Source organism: Urocitellus parryii, chromosome 7 (assembly GCF_045843805.1).
Source record: "Urocitellus parryii isolate mUroPar1 chromosome 7, mUroPar1.hap1, whole genome shotgun sequence".
NCBI lineage: Eukaryota > Metazoa > Chordata > Mammalia > Rodentia > Sciuridae > Urocitellus > Urocitellus parryii.
The window spans coordinates 56,901,881-56,915,143 of record NC_135537.1 but is presented as its reverse complement, the minus strand read 5'-3'; the positions used below and the strand labels follow the sequence as shown (position 1 = coordinate 56,915,143).

The 13,263-nt window shown below is 35.6% G+C and overlaps 1 pseudogene; it reads right to left on the bottom strand.

Moving 5' to 3' along the window:
• Positions 1-610: 610 nt before the first annotated feature.
• LOC144255998 (heat shock cognate 71 kDa protein-like) lies at positions 611-12,653 on the bottom strand (annotated as a pseudogene).
• Between the last annotated feature and the right edge of the window lie 610 nt (positions 12,654-13,263).

Here is a 13,263-nt window from a genome sequence, read left to right as displayed (position 1 = left end):
TTATTTATTACTTTTTATCATTCTATGAAGTGCACAACAGTATTTCATTTGTATCCCTTATTACTATTAGTTCCACAATCTTTTAGTGTTTTTTATTCTGTATAAAAAGACTCTACTCTCTTTAACGTAAAAGTTTCTACATTTTATATTTAGGCCCTTGATTGCTTGATCTAGTTTTCATTTAATTTTTTACTCACCCTTTAAATTCCAGAATAAAATATATCAAAGAATGAAACTTTATAATCAAACACCATCACGATTGTTCCTCATCACACCTTCTAAACAGCGCATCAGTTATTTCTATATTGTATGTGCCGAATGGCATCTGGCTGGCCTAGGCTTGCTTGCTTTCTTGCAGTGACAGGGAGCTCATCTATTATTCATCCATTCAACTGTTATAAATTTGTTGTTGTTTTGTATCCCTTTCTCTGTAATTCTAGCAATTGACTAGATTTTTCATTTCAGGACAACCTCCCCCATCCCGCTGCTCCACCAAAAAAAAAAAAAAAAAAAAAGGTAAATTGCAAAAATGCCTCCTATCACTACACTTTCCTGGGCCACTTTCCTTGCATCTCTGCTCCTTAGGGAAAGGGGAGTGCTTCCATTTCCCTTAAATTGGGGCTGGTTTTGTTGCTGATTTTGACAAACAGAAATCAGCAGGGGTAATGGTGTGCCAATTCTGACCCTTGGCTTCAGAGGCCTTGTGTGCTTTGGCCAACTTTCCTGGGACACCTGCCAAGCCCTGAGAAGAAACCTCAACTAGCATGCTACAAGACTGGAGACCACCTGGAGCAGAGAGGTGTCGCCTCTGTTTTGCCCATGCTTGACCACTAACCCATAAAAGATCAGTAGCTAGGACTGTCAACACATGAGAAATTATAGTGGCAATCACCTGAAACCATAGTCCTTGCCGAGACCAATCTAAATTGACACACAGAATTGAAAACTGAATACATAGTTGTTTTAAGCCACTGAATTTTAAAGTGGTTTGTAGCCATAGTTAACTGATATAAAAGATAAATTCCCTTTCTACATGACAATCCTTACATCTGTGATACAAAAAGTATTTCAATGCTGACTTTATTCAGGAAAATACCATTTTAGTTCAATATCGTTTTCTTTCAAATTTGATTATTCTAACATGTATTCAGGTTACCATGAATGTCTTCAAAAATATGTAATTATAACTTTGAAATTCACAAATTAACATGAAAATAAAATACCATAGATTTAGTTCACTGAGTAGTGAAGTGGAAGAGCACAAACCAAATCCCAAGTCTTTGACACTAAAGTTCACACGGAAATAAAATTATCTTTACAGTTTTGCCCAAGGTTCACAGTCCTGGCTACATATTAGAATCATTTGGAGAAGTTTTTAAATTGCCAGTTCTCAGACTTCTTCCCAGGAAAATTCAACAAGCATCTCTGGGGGGGGGGGGTTGTAGGCAGATAGTCTATTGATGCGATTTTGTTTATTTAAAACCCTTCAGAAGATTATAATGATGAAAGCCAGAGTTATGCTCCATTGCATTAGGCTTGACACTTACAGTGACACTGCTGATACTTATTGTGGCTTAGGTGACCCTTTAATGGTTTCCCTGCTGCCATCTCCAGATTCACCTTGCACCTTTCCTCCATTCTTTCATGGATTATTAGCATTCCTTTAAAACAGCTCCAATGTTTCAAGAAACATCCAGCTGTGAGAGTATGTAGAATTTACACTAGCACTATTGATCGTGTTGATTCCACACTTGAATTTACCCCAAACTTGCTTACATAACCTCAAGTCCTTTACTTCCACAAAGCCACAGCATCCTCATGGGTGCAGTAAGTAGGGAGCTTTGTCTTATCCACGATCTCACAGTATTTTTAAGATGTAATATGATTCTAAAGATGTTCTACAATTTGATGAAACTTTTAATTGGCAATAAACTAACAGCTTACCACAGAAAGCAATCAAATAAGGATCCCCAAATCAGTGGATTTTCTGTATTTCACTGCCATCTATTGGATTTCAGCTGTATCCAAAATGTTTTCAGTTTGTCACATGCAGATCAATTCACATTACACAATCCCGTGGCCCTCCCTTTTCCCCTTGAGGTCACTGAACTACATTTATTTTTAAAATTTTTTTATTTGTTTTTGTTCTAGCTGTATGTGATAGTAGAATGTATTTTGACATTATACATACATGGAGTATAACTTGCCATTATTATGTGGTTGTACATAATGTGGAGTTATGCTGGTCATGTAATCATATATGAACACAGGAAAATTATGTCCAATTTATTCTACTGTCTTTTTTATTCCCATCTTCTCTCCATTGCCTCCATTCCCCTTTGTCTAATCTAAAGTACTTCTCCCCTTCCCTCCCCTCTAATGAATCCTGTGACCTTATAAGTAAAATGAGATTTCCCTGTATCATCACATAATACTTATTCTAGTGGAACGACTAAATATCCCGTTTAAAAAATATATATAAAGATATCCACTCTTGCTATCTATGATAGTTAATGTTCATTCAGAATGAGGGGCTAAGACTAAAACGGTACAGTTATGAAAATACCAGATAAAGGTGGTATTTTATATATTTATGGTATGCTTTATAGAATATTTAAGTATAAGTAGGCAGGATCAAATGCAATGGTGCACACTTATAATCCCATCTACTTTGGAGGCTGAGGCAGGAGGATCATAAGTTCAAGGCCAGTCCAGGCTCCATAGAAAGGCCCTGTCTCCACATAAAAAATAAAAAGTGCTAGAAATGTAGCTCAGTGTAGAATGTTTGCCTGGCATGCACAAGGCTCTGTATCTAATCAGTCCAGTTCCCCCAAAAGAAAAAAAAATGTAGGCAGATTCGTCAATGTTGATGCTTAAGATTTTTGGTGGAAGGTGTGAATGAGAACTAGAAATGTGAGAACTAGGACTAAAATCTTGAGAAACTATTTTTTGAAAAATAAATATACTTTTCCACATGAGCTACCACTTTAATAACAGTCTTCAAACAATTTGACAGGTGTCATACAACAATAACCTGAAGTCTCTGTCAGAAGGCAGACAATAAAAACTTCCTCTTCACTTACTGAACATTTTTTGAAATTATAATACATTCTAAGAATAATAGGGAATTTATCTCTTTCCCAGGCAATCTCTTATATTCAACTTAAAGGAAGTCTGCCTTTTTCTTACATAAATTATTTATATATATAATTTTTAAGAATTTTACACAGAGAAAAAAAAAGCACATGTCCAATTAGTAAGCACCAGTTGTTAACAGACTTTCTTTTCTCATTGGAATCTTTGTTTAATATCAAATGACTCTCTAAGTAGGCATTTATTTCTAACTTCTCTATCAATCTAACTATCCATCTTTTGGGGCCTGTTTCTCTGGAAAACCCTGAAAGATACATCTACTTTAATAATTAAACATACATGTAAATTTTCATGACTTTGTATTAACCAATAATTTATTAGGCATTGCATTAAGAACACCAGCAACCAAAGGAAAAAAAAGTGAACTTTATTTGAAATAAATGACCTTCATGCACCAAAACACATATAAAGAAGTAAAAATAAAGTAAAAACTACCTACAGAATAAAGAAGGTTATATTTGCAAATCACATATCTGATTGGGACTAGTATTCAGAATATGTAAAGAATATTTACTGCTCAGGAAGAAAAAAACAGAAACCCCAATTTAAAAATAGCTAAAGTACCTGAATAGATATGTCTCCAGATAAGATATACAAATGGCCAATGTCTTGGTCCATTTTCTGTTTTTATAACTGAATGCTACATACAAGTAGTTTATAAAAATTAAAGGTTTATTTAGCTACCCATTGTGGAGGTCCACATTTGAAGGGCCACATCTAGTTAGGGCCATCTTATGGTGGGGACTCTACAAAGTCCCAAGGCAGCACAAAGCATCACATGGCAAAACAGCCAGTGAGCTAACTCAAGTCTCTCGTCTCATAAAACTGCTAAGGCAATCATGGGTGCACCACCTATATGACCTCATTTAATCCTAATTGCCTCCCACATACCATTAACTTATGACTTTGGTGGCTAAATTTAAAACACTGGAATTCTGAGAGATGCATCCAGACCACAGCAGCCCATAAGGACATAAACAGATGCTCAACATCATTTGTCAACCAAGAAATGCAGATGGAAACCACAGTGGATGCCTGTCACAGCAGCTAGAATAGTTCTAATTTAAAAATGAAAAATAATAAGTGTTGGTGAAGATGTGGAGAAATCATTATCTACAACGTTGCTGGTGTTAAGTACAATGGTGCAGCTGCTGTAGAAAACAGTTTGGCAGTTCCCGAAAAGTTACACACAGATTTAGCATGTTACCAAGAAATTCCACTCCTGTGTATTGAAAACATGTATTTTACATCAATATATTTCACATATTTAATTTTCTTACATTTAATTATCATAATGTATTTCATTTCATATGATGTTGAAATCATATCTAACCAAAACTTCTATGGAAATACTCATTGTAACATTATTCATAATACCCCCAAAGTGTAAATAACCCAAATATCCTTTAACTGCTGAATAAATAAATAAAATGTTGTATACACATATAATGGAATTTTATTCAGGAATTAGAAAAATTGAAGCACTGATGACATACTACATCACAGATGTTGAGTTAAAGGATCAGATTCTAAAATAATTGTATGATTTCATTCATATAAAATGTCTAAAGTAAGTGTTATGGTGTAGGTATGAGATGTCCCCCATAATGGATAAGCAGAAGGACAATACAGATTTCTGGAAACTCCTATACCTGGTTGGAGAGTAAATCTGTTCAAATCCTAGAAAAATTATTATTTTGAAAAATTCCAATATTGAATATATATCTGCATGGAGGTATTGGCATGAAGAGATGTCAAACATATAATATGTGAATAAAAGCTGATTACTAAAGATACATGCAGTGCAGTATATCATTTATGAAAATTTCCATATGATGAAAATACACCATCTACTATGTTTATATGTACACATAAGTGTATCAATAACAAAAAAATCATAAATTGAAAACTCTGTAATGTGGAATTTCTGGAAATGAAGAAAAGGAACGGTGTTGGTCCTCAACAACAAAGGAACTTTGTAAAAATTTGTGTAACTTTTTTTTCCAAAATAAAGGAAGAAATCTTCCTATTTTAATAAATCCATTTTAATTGCATGGTGAAGCAGTGCTATTTTCCTTCCCACTTGAACACAGTAATTTAAAATCAGAAGCAAAAGCACGTGTTCACTGCTAATAAGCCTTTCCAGGCAAACTAAGGTCATGTCTTTCAATCACTTGAACAACATCAGCTGATGAATAGAGCAGCTGTGACCTATTCATGGGAGGGAAAGCGGCTGGCAGATGTGAGAAATTGGAAGAACTCTGAAAACCACCTACATGAGTTGAATGGACAAGATAATTCCTAAGCAAGAATTTGTAAATCAAGGTAGAGATAGTTGGAAAGTTGCCTCTTTGATTTTAGAAAGGAAGGTCAATGTATTTGGAGAATAAGTCCATTTGTCAATCCCATAACTCTAAATCTATTTGTCAGAATAGAGCCTTGAACAAACAGGTTCTAAATCTACCAGTTTTTTGATCTGCATCTCCTGAACTACTAAGGATATCAAACAATTTTTCATACTTTTTGCCTCTTGTATTTCTTATTTTGAGAAATGTCTATTCAGGTCTTTTGACCATTTATTGAATGGGTTATTATTTTTTTGGTGTAAAGATTTTTGAATTCTATATATTCTGGATATTAATCCCCCATTGGAAGAGGAGCTGACAAAGATTTTCTCCCATTCAGTGGGCTCTCTCTTCACACTCTTAATTGCTTCCTTTGCTGCACAGAAGCTTTTTACTTTGATGCCATTCCATTTATTGATTCTTGATTTTATTTCTTGAGTTTTAGCAATCTTATTAAGAAAGTTGATGCCTATGCCAACATATTGGAGTGTTTCTCTATGTCTTATTCCAATTATTTCACTGTTTCTTATCTAAATCTTAGGTCTTTAATCTATCTTGAGTTGATTTTTGTCTTGTCTCCAGTTCTATCCATTTATTGGCAAATGTCATAAAGTCATTCTTCTTAGTTCGAAGTCTGTCAAGTGACTGAGAAGTTCCGTGGCTTTCCTGCCTTATTCCAGGCCTTCTCAGTCACTGTTTTAAGTTTTACAATGTGTGGTGTGGTCCTCTAGCCACTAAGCATTGTTAAGACCTCTTCCCTCTGCTTGCTGTGTGATAATTTTGCTAAACTTGGTCCTTGCTTGGATGTTACTCCTCATGCATCCATGCCTTAGTATAGCCTAGGAAATACTCCAAAAGGATTTGCTGAATAAATGAAAAGACTGCATACATGACTGGTTGAGTCATTTTAAAAGGAAACTATGTACATAGAACTCCCTTGGTGATATCATCATTTGACTATGTAAATTTGAAGTTCCATAAAGTAGGTAATAATACAATTTGCTTTAATTTTAGCCATCCTTTCCTTCCAGAAATAAAACGCTCCATTTGTATCGACATGTTTTGGCTTGGAAATCTTCTCCAAAGGCCCATGTGTTGAATGCTTGCTCCCCTTTAAGAGGTGGGGCCTCCTATAAGGAAGTCAGGTCATTTGGGTGCCCTCAGAGGAAATTTTGGGACCCTGGCCCCTTCTCTTTCTTTGCTTACCAGCATCATTAGTGAGCAGCGTTGCTCCACCACATATTCCCTATCCTGATGTTCTGCTTCATCCAAGGCCCCAAACCAATGGAACCAACCAACCACAGGCTGAAGCTCTAGAACTGCGAGGAAAATAAGGCTTTTCTTTTATTAAGTTGTTTTTTTTTTTTTTCAGGTATTTTGCCTCCGTGATGATCAAATACCTGTTATTTTCTTAATATCTTTACTGTTTGGGCAGAGCTTTTTGTGATGAAAAATTTTGGATTGAAAAAGTTCACCTTTACACATCATGACTTGCATTTTCCTATAATTATCCTTCACGTTAGCATTCAGTTACATTCAATATTTGTGTAATAGTTTAGATGTTCAGAACATGGAAAATGGGGCAATACGGAGCACTCGTGCCCAGTATATATTTGGCTCTCAGTGATTATTTGCAGAATTTTAAAACACAGAATTGTGTGGATGGATTCTACCTTTGGCATTGTCCTTAAAAATAACTTCCCCAGTACATAATATTTAATGCTTCTTTTACTGCCTTTATGGTATCTTTAATTCATCTATTAATATGCAGTATATTTTGACATGTTATTTAAAATTGTGAATTGACCTTCCTAAAGTATTTTCTACAAATGAAAAATATTTATTGAAAAACAGAATTTTTTTTCAATTTTTTTTTTTTTTTGTGTGTGTGTGTGTGAGAGAGAGAGAGAGGGGGGCGGGGGATCAAACCCAGGGCTTCATGCATGTTAGGCAAGTGCTTTACCACTGAGCTATATTCTCTGCCTGAGTTTTTCCCTACTTTATCCTGCATTTTTCATCATATAACTATGAGTGGCATCATTCTGGCACTTTATCGTTACTTTATTGTTAGTGTTTTTAATAATATTTTTCTTCTGCTCTTTGGCATCCCTAATACATTGTTTTGAATACTATAGCTTTAGAATAAATACTGCTTGAAATGACAAACTTAGCCTTGCTTTTCTCAAAACACTATTTATTATTTCACATAAATTCTAGAACTATTTTATGAAATTTAAACAAAATTATCATGAGATTTTCCTAGAAGCTGCATTAAATTTATAGTTTTATTTTTTTGGAGAATGGGGGAATAGATCTATTTACTCCATTGAATATTTCTGTATAGTAACATATTTCTCCAATGATACAAGGTTTTCCCTATGTAGTTCTATAATTTTAATGGCTTATTCCTATAGGATTCACATAGTTCTTTTTATGTGTATCCCTAAATGTTTTCCTTATGCTATTTAACTGATATTATTGTTGTTGTATAAGAAAACTATGGTATTTTGTATAATCATTTTGCAACTGGTATACTGACCAAATTGCTACTATTTCTAAAACTTTTATTTTTTTATATGGGGTCATCAGTAAATAATTATTATTTTTCCTACTTTTATCAATATTTTTACTATTTGTGCCTGTATCAGATGATTGTTTTAGGTAGCATTCCTGGAATGATTATTCAAACTAGTAACAGAAGGAAGAAGCCTTGGCTGGATTTTCTCAAGGAAGAAACTTCTATGCATTTACCAGACCACAGTTTTCTTCTCCTTCTTGAAATACAACTAGATGGTATTTTCCACCCTTCTTTGCTCAAAGGATTAGAAGGGATACAGTAAAAATGATATATACATCATTTCAAAGCCTGTTCCTTAAAATCTACCCAAGTGATCTCCCTTACTCTTTCTTTCTTCCTAACTGGGGCTTGAGACCGAATGTTCCAATTCCTCACTGGATTTCAGACCAAAAAACCAACTGTCTGACTGCTGACTCTGCACTTAGTGGAGAGCTGCTGACCCAAACTACCGGGCTGAGAACTCTCATAGGGAAATGGTGTATGAGCAAATTCTATTGGGTGAGTCACAAACTTGGAGGACTGCTTGTTATAGCAATCATCACATCCTGATTATCACACTTATTTTAGTGGCAATGACACTAAGTCAAACCCTGTAAACATAAACTTAGCAGTTTGTTTGAAACAGGATGTTCTAAACCATCCTTTAATACTTACTGAATTAGTAAATTTCTAAAATCAATCTGAAGATGTATTTAAAAGAGGATGTGGGGGAAAAGGCACGCTCATACATTGCTGGTAGAACTGCAAACTGGTGAAGCCAATAAGGAAAACAGTATGGAGAATCTTTGGAAAACTGGTTATGGAACCACATTTGACCTAGCTATCCCACTTCTCAGTCTATACCCAAAGAACTTAAAAACAGCATATTACAGGGACACAGCCATATCAATGTTTATAGCAGCACAATATCTAAACTATGGAACCAACCTAGATGTTCTTCAGTAGATGAATGGATAAAGAAAATGTGAGATACACACACACACACACACACACACACAATGGAATATTATTCAGCATTAAAAGAGAATAAAATCATGGTATTTGCAGGTAAATGAATGGAGTTGGAGAATATAATGCTAAGTGAAGTTAGCCAATCCTAAAAAATCAAATGCCAGATGTCTTCTTTGATTTAATGATGCTGATTCATAATGTGGTGGGATGGGGCATGGGAGGATTAGATGAACTCTAGATGGGGAAAAGGGGAGGGAGGAGAAAGGAGGGGGCATGGGGGTAGGAAATAAGGTGGAATGAGATGGACATCGTTACCCTAAGTATATGAATGAAGACATGAATGACATGACTCTACTTTGTGTTCAACCAGAGATATAAAAAATTCTGCTCTATATATGTAATATGAATGTAATGCATTCTGCTGTCATATATAACAAATTAGAATTTAAAAAGTAAAAAAAATCAAGATAACCATATAATTTCTTTCAAGTATTTTATTTTATGATTAATTATATGCAAATATTGCCTAATGTTCAATCATTCTGGGATATTAGAATAAAAATTCCCTGACCATTCTGAACAATTATTTTAATGTATTGCTAAATTCAATTTGCCATATTTCATTTTGAAATTGAAGACTCAAATTGTCATATACTTTGACCTATTGAGGATTTTTTTTGCCAATTTTAAATAGTTTTATTTAAGACATTGCATTTTCCATTTGCAATACAGTGCTTATAAAGTACAATGTTATTTCCTTTACCTGTGTACCCGTTCTATATGCAAATATTGAGAATGCCCAGTAATTTTCTATAGAAGCAACTTTAAATCTGCTACAAATTTGAGCCCTTCCATATTTTACTGTGCAGAAAAATGCCACATCTGTACTTGGGCTAACTTTATCAATCTCTTCAATAGTGGGCCCAGAGGAAGTACCACAAGAAAGGTGACCCTCCAGGATTTCCTCCTGGCATGCCTCCTGCACTCTGGAACAGCTTGGCGATGGTGGGGTTGCAGACCAGCTCTTTCTGCTAATGTTTAATTCTTTCATCTCTGCAGTCTGATTCTTTTTTTAATGTTTTTTTTTATTTTTTATTTATTTTTTTATTGGTTGTTCAAAACATTACAAAGCTCTTGACATATCATATTTCATACATTAGATTCAAGTGGGTTATGAACTCCCATTTTTACCCCAAATACAGATTGCAGAATCACATCGGTTACACATCCACATTTTTACATAATGCCCTATTAGTAACTGTTGTATTCTGCTACCTTTCCTATCCTCTACTATCCCCCCTCCCCACCCCTCCCATTTTCTCTCTCTACCCCTTCTACTGTAATTCATTTCTCTCCTTGTTTATTTTCCCATTCCCCTCACAACCTCTTATATGTAATTTTGTATAACAATGAGAGTCTCCCTCCATTTCCATGCAATTTCCCTTTTCTCTCCCTTTCCCTCCCACCTCATGTCTCTGTCTAATGTTAATCTTTTCTTCCTGCGGAAAGCTGGGAATGGAACCACCATTTGACCCAGCTATTGCCCTTCTCGGACTATTCCCTGAAGACGTTAAATGAGCGTACTACAGGGATACTGCCACATAGATGTTCATAGCAGCACAATTCACAATTGCTAGACTGTGGAACCAACCCAGGTGCCCTTCAATAGATGAATGGATAAAAAAAAATGTGGCATTTATACACCATGGAGTATTACGCAGCACTAAAAAATGAGAAAATCATGGAATTTGCAGGGAAATGGATGGCACTAGAGCAGATTATGCTTAGTGAAGCTGGCCAATCCCTAAAACACAAATACCAAATGTCTTCTTTGATATGAGAGCAACTAAGAACAGAGCAGGGAGGAAGAGCAGGAAGAAAAGATTAACATTATGCAGTCTGATTCTTATCCAACCAGTCAATGATTTCATTACATTTGTCACAATCTTGCATTTGTCTTCATCATTTATCTTGCCTTGAAGTTTCTCATCTTCAACAGTCACTTCCATGTTGAATGCATAAGACTCCAGCGAATTCTTGGATAACATATTGTCCCTCTGCTTTATGTTTTCAGCTTTGTACTTTTAAGCTTCCTAAACCAGTTCTCAATGTCCTCCTTGCCCGAACAATCTCTGTCATTAGTGATGGTAATCTTGTTCTTTTTTCCCGTACTCTTATCTATGGCAGAGATATCGAGGATGCCATTGTCATCAATATCAAAAGTGACTTGAATTTGAGGAACACCAAGGGTGCAGGAGATGTGCCTGTGAGTTCAAACTTGCCAAGCAGGTTGTTATCCTTGGTTATGGCATGCTCACCTTTATGTATCTGCATGAGCACACCAGGCTGGTTATCAGAGTAGGTCCTGAAGCTCTTTGTCTACCAAGGAGAATGGTGGTATTGCACTTAATAAGGACAATCACGACCCCACTGGAAGTTTCAATACCAAGGGAAAGAGGAGTGACATCCAAGAGCTGCAAATCTTGAACATTTTTAGGCTTATGTTCAGATAAAATGGCTACCTGGACAGCTGCACCATAAGCAACAGCATCATCAGGGTTGATACTCTTATTCCATTCTTTTCCATTGATGAAGTCCTACAGAAGCTTCTGAATCTGGGGGACATGAGTAGAACCACCCACCAGTACAATATCATGGATATGTAACTTTGTCTAACTTGGCATTTCAAAGAGATTTTTCTACAGGATCAAGGGTGCCATGGAACAGGATTCAACTCTTCAAATCAAGCACAGGTAATAGAGGTATAGAAGTTGATTCCTTCATAGAGAGAATCAATCTCAGTACTAGCCTGTTTGCTGGAAGAGGGTATGCTTAGCTCTTTCACATGCAGTATGGAGACATTGGATAGCTCTTTTGTTTTCACGGATGTCCTTCTTATGCTTTCGCTTGAACTTAGAGATAAACATTGACCACACGGTCATCAAAATCTTCTCCACCCAAGTGAGTGTCTCCAGCTGTGGATTTGACCTCAGTAGTGAAGACTGACACATCAAAAGTGCCACCTCCTAAATAAAAATCAGCACATTTCTTTCAGCTCCAACCTTTTTGTCTAAATCATAAGCAATAACAGTGGCAGTTGGCTAATTGATTACCTAAGTACATTGAGACCAGCAATTGTTCCAGCATCTTTGGTTGACTGATGCTGAGAGTCACTGAAGTCAGCTGGCACTGTGACCACAGCAGTGGTAACAGGAGGCCAGTGGTAAAGGTAGGCCTCTTCAATTTCCCTCATCTTTGTCCCAACCATAAAAGATACTTCCTCTAGATAGAAACTTTTTGTCTCACCCTTGTATTCTACTTGGACTTTGGGCCTTCCTGCATCATTCACCACCAGTGCTTCATATTAGACTGGACAACAGCATCATCAAATCTCTGTCTTACCAGACATTTGGCATCAAAAACTGTGTTGGTGGGGCACATTGCAACCTGATTCTTTGCAGCATCACTGATCAATCATTCTTTGTCAACGAAAGTGAAGGTGACATAGCTTGGGATAGCTGGGTTCCCCAATCATTTATAATTATCTCCACTTTTCCATGCTGGAAGACATCCACACAAGAGTAGGTGGTGCCAAGATCAATGCTGACTGCAGGTCCCTTAGACATGGTTCCATAGGCCAGAATATACTTTCCAAAAAAAAAAAAAAAAAAAAACCAAAACATGCAAATCTCAAAAGCTGCCACCACATTCAATGATCTGACCTATTGTTTTTAAAATTTCACTTTTCCTTGGTGTTCTTCCTTCACTATATATTTAAAGGTATTTCTATAATATTTTCTCAGGGTTATATTTGCTTTGTATAATCCATTTTTTCCCAAGGACACTTTATTATTTAAATATTCTATTTCTTTTGTCAGTTTTGGACATTCATGATTCCTCTGAAAATTATCTATTTTGTGATTAGTATATTTATTCATAAATTCTATTGCTTTATTGCTTTTTTCTTTAAATTCAGAATTTTTGATCAGAAATCAAAACAATTTCATTGCTGGTTCTTAGTGATATAAACAAAATTATTAAAAACAGAGACTTATTTTCCCCAAAGGAGATAATTATATATCATATTTATTTGGACATTTTTCCTAACAATCTGACTTCTACTGTCTTTTTCTGGTTTCTCAATAATAAAAAGAACTTGAAATTTTTCCTAATGATTGTTTAAACAGATTACATATCACACAAATATGAGAGAATTGGCGTCAACATAGCAATAGC